At 29.3% G+C, this 16,504-nt stretch overlaps 1 long non-coding RNA gene, 1 other non-coding gene and 1 pseudogene across 2 annotated transcripts; 1 reads left to right on the forward strand and 2 right to left on the reverse strand.

Moving 5' to 3' along the window:
• Positions 1-1,652: 1,652 nt before the first annotated feature.
• TRNAK-UUU (transfer RNA lysine (anticodon UUU)) lies at positions 1,653-1,724 on the reverse strand. Its single transcript has one exon. It is a non-coding gene; the product is annotated as a tRNA-Lys (tRNA).
• A 1,535-nt stretch (positions 1,725-3,259) lies between these two features.
• LOC140954667 (uncharacterized) lies at positions 3,260-3,946 on the forward strand. Its single transcript, XR_012168108.1, has 2 exons — positions 3,260-3,451; positions 3,533-3,946. It is a non-coding gene; the product is annotated as an uncharacterized lncRNA (long non-coding RNA).
• Positions 3,947-13,897: 9,951 nt separating this feature from the next.
• Positions 13,898-15,987, reverse strand: LOC118037469 (GDSL esterase/lipase WDL1-like; annotated as a pseudogene).
• Positions 15,988-16,504: the final 517 nt, after the last annotated feature.

The following is a 16,504-nucleotide window of genomic DNA, read 5'->3' on the forward strand; positions in this document are numbered from 1 at the left end:
AAATAATTATAATAACACTTTTGAATTCTCGAGATCAATCCTCGACAATCTTTCCTACCAATCTACAACTAAAAAAACAAATTCGAAGGATATGGATTCGGTGGGAGAGAAATGTAGAGTTGTCTCAACTCGACATCCGCTGCCTAATCTTGTGAGAGTTTGTGTTCTTGTTGTTTTGACAAAGTACATATACCGACATGTCAATTTCTTATTATTGTGTGATGTTGACTTCGAGTTCGGAAAAGATCTCATGCATGCACATCACCATCGAAACAGAAGGCTGAGGTACAGCATGCCGTACTTAGGAGGTGTAGGAGGAAGCTTCCCGGAAACTTCCCTTCAAAACATGGTTATGGGTTAACGTTCTATTATTGCAAACTTGAGACCTCCCGCCATAAGAGAAGTTTTCCTACGACAAGAAAGGCCCTTTTCTGAAAACGTACGCGATTGTGATAACATGGTGTGTTTAAGATTGTTTTGATTGTAATGTTAAATAATCATTTTCTTTTAATAGTTTAAACGGTAAGGTGTTGTTTTAAAATATAATTTATTTTATTTTTTAATATATATTTTTTAATTTAAAATTCTTTAAATTTGAAATTTATATAATTTTATATTATTTTATAATTATTCGGTCATCAAGATTTTGATACAATATCAAAGAACCATCTTAACCATCAAGATATAATTTACATTATTCTCTAACATGTAATATATAATGTGTTTAGGATAATAGTTAAATTGTATTTCTGAAAAAACATTTGATTTTCTTGTGTATTTTGATTGTTTTGATATATTAATATTAGAAATGAATTAAATATATATATATATATATTATTTTAATTCATTTTCAAATAAAAATTACTTTAAAACATAACATATAACATTTTTATTGTATTCTTAAACAAATATATAATTGATGCTTCCAAATTAAAATCATAATAATAACATAAGTGAGAACTAATATGATTTTGTTTTGTTAGAAAAGATTAATCATTGAACATTATGGAGTTTCAAGTATTCTCTCTCAAGCAACACAAGTTTCGGGAGCAAAAGGAAAAAACTAAATTGTTAAAGTAGCGTTTGAAAATTCAGGCAAATTTGTATTTTTAAAATATTTAATTTAATAATTAAAGTTATTTAATAAGATTTTAAGATATAATTTATATTATTTTTTAATATATTTTTTCAAGTAAAAACCCTTTGAATTTGAAATCTGCACGATTTTACATGACTTTGTAATTATTCAGTCATCAAGATTTTGATACAATGTCAAAGAACCATTTTAATCTAATAGCTTAAATGGTTAGATCATGTTTCAATATATAATTTATATTATTTTCTAACATGTAATATAAAATGTGTTTAGAAGAATAGTTGAATCGTGTTTTTAAAAAAAATTAATTTTTTTATGTATTTAGATTGTTTGGATATACTAATATTGAAAATAATTTTTTAAAAAATATTTAAAAAAATATATCATTTAAATATATTTTTAAACAAAAACTATTTTAAATACTTTTTATGAAGTGAGAACTAATATGATTTTTCTGTAGAAAAGATTAATCACTGAACATTATGGAGCGTAAGTATTCTCTCTGAAGCCATATAAAAAACAGGAAAAACTAAATTGTTAAAAGCTTGACAAACGACGCCGTCTGTGGGGATCGAACCCACGACCACATGGTTAAAAGCCATGCGCTCTACCTCTGAGCTAAGACGGCTAGCTGTTTACGGCGCAGAAGCTAACATATATTGAATAAATAATATACGATGCCTTTTCCTTGATCTTAATAGTGTTTTACCGGTTTGGAAACTGCAGTTACGGCGTCGTAGGAGAGTGCAGCTTAATTTATGAGGAAAAGTCCGTCGGAAATTCCAGTTACGTCCTAATTAAATGAGAAACATAAGCCATAAAATTTAAAATATCATAGAGCTGTGCCTAATCTATATTTACTCTTGTGCATGCCATGCCCTTCTGCCCATCCAGGAATAAATTTGATTTTTTTTTTTTGAGAAATTATTAGATTAATCTATTTGTTATTTAAGATAATATATCAAGTTAATTAATTAATATTAAACATCAATGAATTTGTAAATATTATTTTGTGCATTAATTAAATATTTTATTTCTTAAATATAATTGTGCTATTAAATGTGATAGTATTATATAAGATTCTAAATATCATTTATAAATGAATTATTTGAATAAATTTAATTATTTGTAAGAGTTTTATTGGTTGATTTATCATCTTAGATGATGGACTAGCTAGGTTATGTACGTAACAATCTCTCCTTTTATTTTATGTTGAAATTGGGCAACATTTCTCATGTAATATTCTATCCACATGAGATATAGATTCATTTTTCTAATCTAATTTATAATTAAATTGTCCACTTAGAAACTTGAATGCGGATCGTATTCCGTCAGTATTTATTAATTGTATCATTGACAGAAATTGTCTATCAATATATACCAAGAGAAATAAAGATGAAATTATTTTCATCAGTAATTTTGTTAGTTTTCGCCGATTTTCTAGTGATGAAAGATGAGATGAGTAATTAAAATATAAAAATGTCTAACGCCATTAGGGTTTTTTGTTCTATATAAAATTAGTAATCTTTAGTAATTTGTTTAACTATTTTTTGAATTAATTTTTATTTTGCTGAAATTTGAATCAATAGAAGTGTGACAAATATTTTTTTCATTCTTTTAAAATTAAAGTTAATGAAAAAAATAGTTGATTATGTATGGAGGGGTTTCTCATGCCTATCATATCGGGGATCCAATTGCTCAAATTTAATTACATGGTTGTTTTTCTGAAAGATTGATATCACATAGATCCCTTGTGTTATTAAACTAATATAGAAATATATATTTGATACCATCAACTATATATTATAATTTAAATCACCTTAATTTTGACTTGGATGAAATATAATACTAGTAATTAATGCCATTAATTACTGGCTATCTTGGGTTCAACTCTAAGAAAAGACAATAAGAAATAATTTTCTTGCAAATTAATTTGTGTGTTATATTGTGGTTGGTTAGTGTTCTTTTAAATAATAATAAAAAAGGTATAAAAACATGTTTAATTTAAGAGAAAGTGACCGAGAAAAAGAAAAAGCAAACAGAGAATCTATTTGAAACTGAGCCCTAGAAAACAGTTTTTTTAAAAAAAGTGCAAAAGTACGTCTTGACATAAAGAAATTCTTGATACTAATGTGTGACCAACCTGTTATAATTAAGGTAGGAAAAGGCCAAGTCAACGAAGGTAGAAAGAAATTTCCCATGAACAGTGTTCGGATTAAGCCTTCCAATGGCCTATATATTTACCATTCGAGAAGGTTATCAAATCTATGGTGGAACTTCGGCGACCTGAAATCTCATTTCCTCCGTTCTGGTTTTCCCGAGCAGTCGTTGAAGTTATTCAGAGTTACTTCCTCGGTTGCCATCTCACCGCCGGAAGAGTTGATTTTTCTTCTTTTTATATTTTTTTTTATTTGTGACTGTGGTGACACTTGTCAGGTATCTACTGGGAAGTTTTCCTCAACACGTCTCGGGAGAAAATCAATTGAAAGGCTTTGGTGGGTCTACAAGCTGGTACACTGAAAATATTTCGAGAGGAGGTTCTTACACCAGCCTTCGGACGGCTAATCTATGCGGGTAGGCATGCAATTGTAGAATAAAGTAATAATTATGAGAATGTTTTACGAGTCCTTTTTATATATGAAGTCAAGTTTGACAATCTACTTCTTCTTCTTCTCAAAAAAAAAAGAAAAAAAAGAAAAAACCCTACTCCCTTGGCTTCACTGAAAAAACTCCACATCAACATCGCTCGAGGAAATGCATCATGGCATGATAATGGTTGTGTTTTTCTGAAAGGGCATGATTTTATTTTTATTTTTCTCTTTTTCTTTGGATTAATTCAAACTATAAAAATAGAATTTGTTGTTATATTCATCAATGCATGCCAACTTTTCTCAATAAACTGGACAAACAAGCTATCTATTGCGGGTTCTTCATCATCACTTCACTCCATCAGCACCATTTGTTTTATTCTCTCTTCCAAATCTTGGATAACAGCAACCTTACGGTAGATTTCCTACGGGCCGCATCCAATTAATGTTTGCCCCACACACGTGTGTGTGGAACCCTAGACAGCTTCTGCGAAGCTTCCTTCCGGCCTCTATTCTTGGAATATCTCTTTCAAATCTTGCTAACTCGCTTAACTTTTAAAATCCCAGTTTTTTTTTTAATTGATAAGAGTTATACTTGTATTTTAAAAAAATTATTATTTTTTATTTTTATATTTTGAATTGTTTTGATCGTGCTGATTTTAAAAATAATTTTTTTAAAATAAAAAAATATTATTTTAACATAAAAAATATTTTAAAAAATAATTATAACTACACTTTCAAACAAGCATAAACAAATAATCAATGGATAGTATTTTTTTTTGGGTAAGCAGAGGGATACATATTGTTATGTAATTATCGATTATCTATTATCATCCCTTTTTCTTAAAGGTTTTGTTTTTATCTTCTTATAAAACTGTTGAAGTGCATAATTTATAAGAAGATAAATTTCCAGCAAGAATTGATATTACAAAATAGACAGCATCAAATGACATCTCTTGCCCAAATCGAGGGGCCAAAGTTTCTCATGAATGTTTCGAGAGTATATATGTACGGACACACAGAGACGACAATAATTACAAGCTCAAGCAATTTCCTCGAAGTTTCCTCCTCTTCGGTAGAGAGCTAAACAAAATCGGCAAGCAGGTACCACCTTTTTTTGTTTGCATTGCTTGTTATCGATGGATACTTCTCTTCTGACCAGAAACCAGCTTCTGTTATGTCATTATTGGTCGAGGTGATAGAGTCTAGGATTTTGCTGCCTGTCAATTTGAGTATTCTCAGTGAGTGGCTCAAAACATATACCGACCAGTTTTCTCAACTTGAACTTATTCTATGTCACAAGTATATATTGAAAGTATCTTTCACTTCAGCCGACCTCAAAACTCGTAGATATATTTGTGGTATATATTTGAAAATAGGATGGTGATTAATTTTTAAAGTGATTTTTATTTATTTAAAAATATATTAAAATATTTTTTTATAAATATATTATTTGATGAGATATTGGATTAAATAACTATTTTTCTAAATATTAGATGAGAATCTTTGGAGATTATTATTTTTTAATTATTTCAAACAAAATGTCTAGTTTATTTGCGAATTGGTGTCTAGGAATTAATATCTATATTCATATTTTTTAGTATATTCCATTGTTAATTCATCAAATTTTGTTTTCCTTACTCCCTCGAATTTCTCTTATTTATATTTTTTCACAAATGTTTTTTAGTATCTGGTACATACTGGAGGTTCTTTTTACTTTGTACTTGATTTTCTAGAGCCTATTTTGTACAAGAAGGATTGTATAAGGTCTACCCAATTTTGAGTGGGCAGGAAAATCTTCTCCTTGATACTCACCCTTCTAATCTCTTATGAATAATGTCTCCTCTACAAGGTTTCCTCCCATTTTATATTTGAAAACAAAATCAAATCCTATCAGCTTGTATATATAGCCTCCTTAACCATTGTAATTTCCCGCCTCTTAACTATTATCTATGTATTTTTATCATAAACAAATACTTGAATGCACATGTTAATCAAATAATTTCATTATTATATTTAATAGATTTATTGATAGAATTTTTTTTGGTATTTACTCTATTATTTTGTTGGCGCGAATTTTACCGACTAGAACTCTTGAAACTTGGAATATAATTTTACAGATAAAAAATGCGTGCAAAAAAAATAATTTAACCATTAGAATATACCAAAGAAATTATTCCGTCGGTGATTGGCAGTGAAATTTGGAGTGATTTTATTCTAACCCTCTGTAAAATATTGATGGAATTATTCCGTTAGTGATGTAACAGTTGAAGTGACATATGTAGTAAAGTTTTTAAAACTCTCAGGAATATACCAACAGATTGTGTCCGTCGGTAACTCCGTCAGTAATAATTAAAAAAAATATTTTTAAAAAAAATCTATTGAACAAAAAAAAGAAAATAATTAAAAAAAATACAATTTTATAAAATTCAAGTATGTAAAAATAAATTATGTTAATGAAAAAGCCAAATATTTATTACAAATTTACATGTTTAAATAAAATTAAACTAGAACAATGGCAGCATTGAAGGAGGAGGAAGAGGTTGGTTGTTTTCGGGACCATATGGCGAAAAAAGGGGCGTACACGTACCACCCATATGTGATCACATATTCATGACCATTCGGCGAAGTTCTTCATAATCTGTAGAGAGTTGTTGATATTTTTTAGTGACATGGGTTGTATGTTCTTGCAAGGCTGTGAACTCTTGAAACTTGGTGCTCGATATTGATTCTGAGCTCCCAATGGTTGAGATACTATGGGTCATCCACAAATTCTTGGTCGTAGTGTTGGAAAGTCCGTGCACTTGATTTCTATTGAGACCAACAGACAATCCTGCCTCCATCCATAAATCCATATCAAAATCTAGGTTTGTCGAAGGATAATCCTCATATCTCTCCCTCAACTGGTTGTTATATGTTTCCTGGAAATCATAAAATTAAATTCAATGAAATAATAACTTACGAAAAAAAATGGTTGAACGAACATACCACAAAGTGTTGAACGCAGTTGTCAACGAACTATTGCATCCTTTTTGGTGGTATTCACTTCGCACGTGTGTCTCCATAAAAAGCTCAATTGGGCTTGGCTCACGTCCAAGAATTGTAGCCTGTAAGAAAAGAATGTTGCAAGATAAATATATTTATAAATAACAACAAATTAATTAAAGATAGATGTAATTAAAATTAATCTTATCGTCCGCTTCGCATGCGAAATGAACAGTCATCAACTTGAACTTGTTAACAACAAGATGAAATTTTTTTTTATTGTTGTAATATGGTTAGTGGAAAACTTTATCTTTGCTTCACCATTTTCTAATTATTTTCTCTCTCATCTCTCAAACATAGGGATCAAAATGCTAAAAAAAAAAAAAAAAAAAAACAAGAATTTTGGAATCAAAATGTTAAAATTTTAAACTAAAGGGAAAAAAATTGAAAGTGAAAATATTATTTAGGCCAAAATCTTTAAAAATTTATGTCTTGAAAAATAGTTAAAAAAAAATTCTTGATTTGTTGCTCCTTGTCAAATTTGGTCTATGAATTTTTATTTTTTCGCAAGCAATAAAATTAATTTTTTGTTTTTTGCAAAATCGAGCATCATCTCAATATCAAAATGTACTTTTGACATTGTAATAAACATATAAAAAAAAATATATCAAGCTTAATTCCAAGTCAATGTAATACAAAAGGACATATTTGAAAAAAAGAAAGTTTAGTGACTATAATAGAAAAAAATTAAAAGAAAAACAAAAACACATTATGCAAATTAACAAAAACTAATCTATGTGGCTTGAACACTGTAACAATTCCTATTGTTCATCATCTCACACATTATTGTGGACTGGAATAGTCAAAAAATTTAAAAATTTCAATTTAGTTCTCAAACTATTTTTTCACAATTAAGTCCTTTTAAGCCAAATTATAATCCAATTGCATATTTTTTTGGAAGAAAGATTTGAATTGAAAGACAAAGGACTAAAGTGCAAAAGACAAGTAAAATAGATTGTGTCTTAGAATTTCATTTGAAAAGTTCATTATAGTCTCCTTATCTTTTTAGCTATTAGGTAATCGGTCCCTTTAGTTTTTTGAAATTTAATTTTAGTATCAAACTTTGTTTTACTCATGTTTCAGTCCTTTTTTTATAAGTGAAGAGAGAGAGAGGCTCGTTAGACTTTGGCATATAGAGAGAAATTCATTGTTGATGATGATTTTGACCACTAAAATAGTTGATTTTGGTGTCAATGGACTTTATATCAAAAGAGTAGTTTGACCTCGGTGTTTTTTTTTTCCTTCTCTTTGCCCAGTGAGGCAAATCTGACTGCAAAAATAATTTTGTTTTTGGGTTGATTTTGGTTTTTTAAGCTGCTTTTTATGGCCAATGATAGGCCTATCAGGATGTTTATGGTGTTTTGGGTAAAAAATGGGTTGAAATGGATTTTAAATTGATAAAACAAAATAAATAAACCTTTGATTTTCCAGCAACTAGGGAATCTACAAAAAGCACACAATGCATCATTTATTGTCATAGTCAACATGTCGTCTACCCCTTTAAGATATTAAAAAAAAATTAACAACATGCCCAAGCCCGCATGCTGGGCTGGAATGCCCACACTTCTAGGCTGTTTATTTTTAATGCCAAGCCCACGGGTCTTGGCCCTCTATTTTTTTTTTTCTATTATATATTTGGTTTAAAGAAATTGATAAAATAAATAATTGAATCCAATTGAGTTAATTATCAGAGTAGCAAGTTTAACTAACTAATCAATGGCATCCAGGTATTATTTATTTCTCTATTTTAAATGCTTTTTTATCCCTTAATTTAAAAAAAAATACAATTTCACTATTTGTTATCAATGATTTATTTTTTTTTTAGTTAACTTGAACATAAAAGAATACAATTTCACCATTTGTTACCAATGATCTACCTTTGCTATCTCGACCCCACGTGCCTATCATTGTTTTTATTACTTTTAAAAATTATGTTGTCTTATTTAAAAAAAAAAAGAAATATTATCCTCTTTATTCTTATATAATTAAATGAAAAAATTAATCTCTAGGATAAAAACAATTATTGAATTTGGTGACATGAAAACTTACATCAAATTATTGAATTGTTGAATTTCATTCATTAATATTAGATTTGTTTCTTATTGAGTTATCAAATTTTCATGACACGAATCGTAGGTTTGGCTGGTTAACCCTATTTGGATGTTTAACCCAATTGCCTCAAGTTTTTTTTTTTTTTAATTATTATGTTTTCACTTTTATCTTTTAATATTGGATTGATTGATTGGGAATTAAACTTCATGATTTGTTTCTTTTTTTTACTTTTTATTATGGTATTTCAGCATCATGACCCAGGAATAGTGCTTAATGGGATAATCCGAGTTAACTCGAGTTGTTTTTATGTTATTTTTTAATTATTATTTTTTCAGTTTCATCATTCAACACTAGGATAGGTGGGAATTGCCTAAAAAATGAGGGGGGTATTATTGTACCCCTCCTCACAACGCACTATTCAATTAAATAATGCTTTGTTTTTTGTTTTTTTTCTCCTTTGATTTTTTCAATCATTTTTTTTTTTTGTAATTTCATCCTTTAATATTATTTTTTTATTATTAAGCTATCACACTCTCATGACATGATTGCAAGTTTGGCAAGTTAACCTAATTAACTCGGGTTTTTTTTAATTAATTTTTTTTTCAATTTTATCCTTTAATATTAGGTTGATTGAGAATCAGACTTCATGGTTTAGGAATAATGCTTAACGGGTTAACCCAAGTTGAATCGGGTTAATTTTCTATGTCCTTTTTTAATTGATTTTTTTCCTAGTTTCATCATTCAAAACTAAGTCAGTTGGGAATTGAGTTTCATAATTTATTTTAATTTACTTTCTATGAAGTTATTTTGGTCTCATGATTAAGGTTACGAGTTTTAGCATTTTCACTCTGGTTAAATCGAGTCATTTTTTTTATTTTCTCTTTAAGAGATTATCTCGATCTCATAACCCAAGTCATTGGTCCTTCAATATTGGATTTTTTTTTTATTGGGTTGTCTTTGTCTCATAATCTAGGTCGCGAGTTTGACATCTTAATCCAAATGACTTAGTTTTTTTTTTTCAATTGGCTTTATGCCCTCCAATTTCATCATTTAATATCATGTTTAATTAGGTATTAGACTTCATGATTTGTTTTGGTTCGCTTTATATTAGGTTATTCTAGTATCTTGAGGGTATAATACTTAACGGGTTAACCCATGTTGACTTGACTCTTTTTTGTGTTATTTTTTTAATTAATTTTTTTTTTTAAATTTCATCATTTAACGTAGGTTCCATCAAGAGTGATTAGAAATTAAACTTCATAATTTATTTTAATTTTTTCTCTATGAGGTTATCTCAATCTTATGATCAAAGTCATAGATTTGATTTGTTAACCCAGTTAAATCATGTTATTTTTTTATTTTATTTCTATAAGATTATCTTGATATGAAGACCCGAGTCATGAGTTTGACGAATTAACTTAGGTTGTTTTTCATGTTTTTTTAATTGATTTATTTTTCTAATCCCATCCTTTAATATTCGATTGATTGAGAATTGAAATTCATAATTTATTTTTATTTGCATCCTATAGGGTTATCTTGGTCATATGATGCAAGTCGTATGTTTGATAGATTAACTCGGGATACTTTTTTAGGTTATTTTTAATTTGATTTTTTTTTAATTTTATTCAATATTAGGTTGATTGAAAATTAAGCTTTATAATTTATTTTGATTTGCTTTTCATAGGGTTATTATAGTTTCATAATTCAGATTGTAAAATTGACATGTTAACTCAAGTTACTCCAATTTTTTTTTCTTAATATTAAAAAAAGATATCATCTCGATTTGTTTAGTCAAACAATGTTTTTACAGGATTTGTAGGTTGCTTTTAGATTCGCAAAGCTAACTGGGTTAACTATCACACGATTAAAAGTTTTTTTTTTCTACTAGAAAAAAAATATTAAAAACATATGACTATTTTTTTTTGTTAAAGAAAAGTTTGACTTGACCCGCATCGTAACATGGATAAATGATTTTTTATCTAATGTTTTTCCATCTCTATATTAGATTGAAATATTGTTTAATTCATGGTTAAAATCTATTTTTTTATTAAACAAAAACACATTGCCAATGCCTAAAAAAAAATTTACTTATAAAGTTTTTTATTACAACTCGTGGCATAATACTGGTCAAAGAACAAGTTAACTATAAACTACAAGATGAGAGGGTTTTATTATATCTCTCCTTACAAAGCACTATTTATTTGAAAAGTACTTTGTTTTTTTTTTTTTTTTTCAATCAATTTTTTTTTTTTTTGTAATTTCATCCTTTAATTTTAGATTTATTTTTTATTGAGTTATGACACTCTCATAATATGAATCGTAGTTTGGCTGGTTAACCCGATTTGAATGTTTAGCACAATTAACTCAAGGTTTTCTTTTTCTTTTTCTTAATTGAATAATGCTTTGTTTTTTGTTTTTTTTTTCCTTTGATTTTTTCAATCAATTTTTTTTGTTTTTTTTGTTTTTTTGTAATTTCATCATTTAATATTATAGTTATTTTTTATTGAGTTAGCACACTCTCATGACATAGATTGCAAGTTTGGCGGGTTAACCTAGTTTGACTGGTTAACCCGATTGACTCATGTTTTGTTTTTCAATTTTATCCTTTAATATTGAGTTAATTTGAGAATCAGACTTCATAATTTGATTTCTTTACTTTTTATTATGTTATTTCAGCCTCATGGCTTAGGAATAGTGCTTAACGGGTTTACCTGAATTGACTCGAGTTGTTTTTTATGTCATTTTTAATTGATTTTTTCCCCTAGTTTCATCATTCAATACTAGGTTGCTTGAGAATTGAGTTTCATAATTTATTTTGATTTGATTTCTGTGTGGATATCTTGGTCTCATGATCAAAGTCGCGAGTTTTATCAATTTCACTCTAGTTAAATCATGTCGTTTTTTTTTTTTTTTTTACGAAGTTATCTCAGTCTCTTAACCCAGGTCACGGGTACTTCAACATTGGATTTGTTTTTTATTGGGTTGTCCTCGTCTCATAACCCGAGTCACGAGTTTGGTAGGTTATATCAATTGGCTTAGTTTTTTTCTTTTTTTATTTCATTTTTGTCCTCCAATTTCATTATTTAATATCGTATTTAATTGTGAATTAGGCTTCATAGTTTGTTTTGGTTTGCTTTTTATTAGGTTATCCTAGCATCATGAGGGGATAATGCTTAACGAATCAACCCATGTTGACTTAACTTATTTTTTGTGTTATTTTTTTTAATTAAATTTTTTATAAATTTTATCATTCAAATATTGGTTCTGTCAGGGGCGATTGAAAGTTGAGCTTCATGATTTGTTTTGATTTATTTTTTATGAGGTTATCTCAGTCTCATGATCAAAGTTACAAATGTGGCATGTTAACCAATTAAATCAGATTATTTTTTTTTAATTTTCTTTCTATAAGATTATCTCGATATGATGATTCAGGTAATGAGTTTGACGAATTAACTCGTGTCATTTTTCATGTTTCTTTAATTGATTTTTTTCTAATCTTATTCTTCAATATTGGGGTAATTGTGGATTAAAATTCATAATTTATTTTTATTTGTTTCTCATAGGGTTACCTTGGTCTTATGACATGGGTCACGAGTTTGATAGGTTAACTCGGGATGTTTTTTTTAGGTCAGTTTTAATTTGTTTTTTTTTTTTAATTTTATCCAACAATAGGTTGATTAAGAATTATGTTTTATAATTTATTTTAATTTATTTTTTTCTATAAGGTTATCATAGTCTCCTAACTAAGTATGTGGATTTGACATGTTAACCTGAGTTAACTCAAATCACTTCAATATATTTTTATCTTAATATTAAAAAAAATATCTTCTCGAATTATTTTTATCAAACAATGTTTTTATGCTCTATATGAATTGCTTTTAGATCCACAAAGTTAACTGGATTAACTCTCATATTATTTGAATTTCTTTTATACTAAAAAAATATTAATAATATTTAAATATTTATTTTTTGTTAAAGAAAAATTTAATTTTACCCATGTGATAGCGTGGATAAATTATTTAGTCTTTTACTGTAACAGTACTTTTAAAAGTAAACGAAACAAGAAGAAACAACGAAAAGACATATCTTATCCATTTTCTCTTAGGCCAACCGTCGTAGGAAGTCGGAGCTCAAAAGCGACTGGGCCTAACTGCCTATGTATCTTTTCTTCGTAGTGTTTGCTTTTGCTTTATAGTATTTTCTCTTGTCATTTGTTATTTTGTTTTTAAGGTTTTTTTATTTAAAAATATATTAAAATAATAATTTTTATTCTTAAAATTTTATTTTTAATATAATATATTAAAAAATACTAAAAAAATTAAAATTTTCTTTTAAAAAATATGATTGATGATCACGATGCTTATCAGTCATACTGGCACACATGTATTTGGATGACATGGTTCATTCACCATTGCTGTGTTGGTTGGCTTAGACCAATGATCTGATTGGCTGGTACAAAGAGATAATATAGAGTTTTGAAATCTGATCCGGTTCAACAAGTCGACTTGAGACCTGACCGACTCGAGACTGGAATCAGATCGGATTAAAAAAAAATAAAAAAAAATTAATATGACTCAATTTAAAAAAATTATTTTAATATATTTTTAAATAAAAAATACTTTAATAAATCTGAAAATAAGAATTTATGGGAGGAAAATGTTAATTATGCACTCTCAGCTGCTCATAGTAGAGCTTCTTGAGTAACATATAGTAACATAAAAAAAAAAATTAATATGATCGAATTTAAAAAAAATTATATATTTTTAAATAAAAAATACTTTAAGAAAACTACTACAACTTTTAAAACAAAAAAAAACAAAAAAACTTTGACTCCTGGTTCAGTATGGCCAGATACATTGGTTGCCTCAACAGTAAATAGTAGTGCGCACTTTCTGCCACTTTGTATAGTCACCGAATCAAAAAAAAGAAATTTCTTTTACTTTAGAGTGTCTGTCCTTTTAAGCCCCACAAAATAATTTTCAGAAACTCATTCCCTGCTCGAAGGCCGAAGTAAAAATTCCAAAAAAAATAATAAACCCAAGGCATTTCTCATCTTACAAGATGCTTTTTGTTAAGTGATTAATTTAAAGAGCTTTCTGAAACAATTTCTACGATGTTTCTGAACAATCATGCCGTGTGTTTTGAAGAATTTTTATATTTTTCAGAGCATAAATATTACATTTATACTGTCTGTTGACCATAGAAATATTATCTGCAAAGACACGATTGCAAATTAAAGGCGTGATAGATGGGCAAAGAAATGAAATATTATTCATGGGATCTTCTTCCCCTAACGTTTTCGAATTTCTGATGGTTCCATTGCTGCCTTCTGAATCGAATGGGGAGATCCCAAAATATTATTCATGGCCTGGGATCTTCTTCCCCGAACTTTTTTCGAATTTCTGATGAATCGAATGGGGAGATCCCTAAATATTATTCATGGCATGGGATCTTCTTCCCCGAACATGTTTGAATTTGTGATGGTTCCATTGCTGCCTTCTGGATCGAATGGGGAGATCCCTACAAATTCAGATGGCATTAACTTCCAATAAAGACTTGGTTCCCATTCTGCCTCTTCGAGGGCCCTCATTATCTCTTTCGCCACTATTTTGCTCCCCTCTGATGCAAGATGAAACCCATCACTGCCCAGACACCAATCCAAAAGCTATATCAGCAGTATATATATATATATAGAAAGATTATCAGTTTTGATACTATTTCAACTCAAATCTACGTATTTTCAAATCGCAAAACTAATCGAACTTACGTAAAGCAAGTAGTCATCCAATCATTTTTTTGCTGCATTATGGTCCAGAGATCAATGGCCTTCACTTCAAGTTCCTGGCACAGCTTTAAAGTAGCCTCGGAATATATCCGGGCACCCTCGTTTGATCGAGTGGCACGTTCACTGGTTTCATAAATAAGATGCACCAGTATTAGAATTGAACTCTTCTATATATGGAAGAAAAGGAGGAGTAAAAATCAAAATCTTCATTGGAAAATTAACCCGTAGAGCTGGATGATCATCTCGTCATTGGCAGGAGGAACACCTAGAAAGATGACTCGAGTCTTCTCAGAAAGGCTCTGGCAATCAAATACGAAGCATATTAAACTAACAGCAGATGGTTTTCATTTTCTAGTAATTAAGAAAGTTATTGCATAGTCTCAGCCATCAGTCATGCATAAGTTGCAGGTGTTCCTGTCATATGCAAGCATCCTGCTTATTCTGATTTAAACAGCAGCCCAGATTGAAGGATTACCTTGAGATGTGTAGCAATCTTCTTCATGTTCTCTATGAACTCAGGAAGGGTACATGAGGACTAAGCTCATCGGGATAGGCTTCAATGAATCATTACCTCCAAAGTAGGTTATAACCAGTGAAGGTTGTACTGCGGCTTCCTACGTTAAGAACAACAGAAGAAACATCAGTGTCCTAGTAGAACTAACAGGAGGAAATTTCTCTTACGATCTGGATAAGAAGAGTAAATGCAAAGCATGGAAAAATCCACGAGAGAGTGTTAGATGCCAGAAATTAACGAGGCTTTCACAATATATATATATACTCACCTAGATTACTTTAAATACGTACTTTACAAGACAAAAGATCGTAAGGTACCTTGGGGAAAATTTGATCAAGAACTTGCAAAGCATTCCTTGAATTCCAACCTCCATATCCCCGCATCACTATGTCTGCCTGTGCCAATTGCATAATAATAATAATAATAATAAGAGATCCAACATCTTATAAGATCTGAAATGTATGATTAATGGAGTTTGGGCACCAGATCATGTCCAGAGTCTAGATACCTGGTGTACTGCTCTAGAGACTAGGGACTACATTTTTACTTTGACAACAGATCATTACCAAGTAAATGTCAAAACAAAAAATCAAAATGATATCATGAAAATGTCCGTGAAGACTGTTTGCTGACAAAAAAGGAAACAAGAATCATCAACGAAGGGCAACTGAAAGAAGGATAGATAGATATATGGAAGAAATACCTTGCGAGCGTATGTATCAGCAAGAATGGCACCCCATCCTCCATCGCCAAAACTTTTCTGAACAATAGAGGATCCAAACAGCACAAACTGTGGTCTCCTTGGTCCAACCATCTGTCTCTCTACCTGCAACTCACTGCTGCTTCTTTCTGCAAACAAAGAACACACAAGGCAACCATCAATGTATGGCTAACTTGCCCGTTTTGTAGGTGTACATTATTTCAGCTAGTTATACAGTCTATACCGTGTAGCAAGACTCATTTTGAAGTAAAAAAATTCAATCAAGCTGGACAAAAACACTTTTAAAGGATTTAAATGATGGAATATTTTACTATTTTAATATATATATATATATATATATATATATATATATATATCAAAACTTCAACGTAACGAATTAACTCGGCCCAACTATATCTGTGTGCAATTCACATGGTTAAATTAATTAAAAGAAACCTAAAAATGATCGATGGGAGACCCGACATTTATTTTAGAAATAATTTGTTTTTTATTTTAAAAATATTTAATTTGATTAATTACTCTATAAACAAAATATACTTTTAAAAAAGCAATTCTCAACATCAGAAAAAGCACTTGCGGTCATTACAAGGAATAATTAAGGAATCAATATATTTTTTTTAAGAAAAAAAAACCCAAGAGAGTGATGAGCAGAAGCACACACACGAGGGTATAGAAAATGCCAACTTACTTTTGTCTCAATATT

Source organism: Populus alba, chromosome 16 (assembly GCF_005239225.2).
Source record: "Populus alba chromosome 16, ASM523922v2, whole genome shotgun sequence".
NCBI lineage: Eukaryota > Viridiplantae > Streptophyta > Magnoliopsida > Malpighiales > Salicaceae > Populus > Populus alba.